Below are 1,108 nucleotides of genomic sequence, written 5' to 3'. Positions count from 1 at the left end.
TTAATACTTAGCATTCTAGATGCTCAGTGAAGATTTGTTGATTAAATCAATGAAGTACCAATTTGGTTGGGGATCGAGACAAGCACATAGAAGCTATGAGAGATAAAGGGACCCTGGGAACTCCAAGGAGGGGTGCCACCCAGCTGGGGAGCCGAGGGGCGCAGCAGCTGCCTGAACGGCCGGGGGGATAAGGGATGGGAACGGGACCAGAGACACCCCAGGAGCAGGACCCACGCGCCATTCCATGGCAGGAAGGAGGACTCAGCACAGGGAGGCCACCCGCTTCTGACAAAGATGCTCTGCAGGGGTCCAGCCCCTTAAGAAAGCAGAGGAGTGAAGAGCACTAGGGGTCGGGGAGCTTTGGTGTCACGAAGAACCGGCTGCGCAGGGCGAGCGCGGAGGGGCGGGAGGCCCGGGCGGCGGGGAACCCCGGACGGCTGGGACCGCCGGCCGAGAGGGGCGGCGCATGCGCGCGGCTGTGGACGTGTGTGCGCGTCCCCGCGCATGCGCGCAGACGGGCCTCCCGCCGAGAACCGCCAAAGGCGGGAGGGCTGAGCCGCCGCCGACGGTGGCCGAGGCGCGGGGAGGGCGAGAAGCGGGGCGCCGCGCACCCCGACCGCGAGCGAGCACAAAGCCGCGGCTCGGAAACGAAAACGGGCCCGACGTGGCCGGGGAAAGCAGCGCACAAAGGGGAGAAGGCCGTCCGGGAAGCCGGCGTGGCGGCGCCCTCCGCGGCCCCGCTCCCCGCAGCCTGTATGAGAAGGTCCTCGGCCGCCTCTCCCTCCGCGGGGGCCCGGGGCGCCCGGAGCGGGGCCCTCAGCCCGGCGGGGGCCGCGCCCCGGCAACCTGTGTTCGCCTCGCGGTCGGTCCTGCCGCCCGGAAGGGAGTCCTCGGCTTCCTGCCCCGTAATCCCGGCCCCGGCCCGCGCCCCACCGCCCTCCCTTGGGACCGCAGCGTCCCTCCGGGCGGGACCGCGGGTGTCCGCGAACGCCTGTGTGAGGAGGCGGCGGTTTAATCAGCGCTCCGGCAGCGTGAACGCCGGGCTGCGGCCCACCCCCTCCCCTCGCGGCGCCCGCACCGAGTCCCCGTCCCCCGGCGGCCGCGCCCC

The sequence above is a fragment of the Trichechus manatus genome, unplaced genomic scaffold, assembly GCF_000243295.1.
Source record: "Trichechus manatus latirostris isolate Lorelei unplaced genomic scaffold, TriManLat1.0 scaffold00255, whole genome shotgun sequence".
NCBI classification, from domain to species: Eukaryota; Metazoa; Chordata; class Mammalia; order Sirenia; family Trichechidae; genus Trichechus; species Trichechus manatus.
This window is presented reverse-complemented; position numbering follows the sequence as displayed.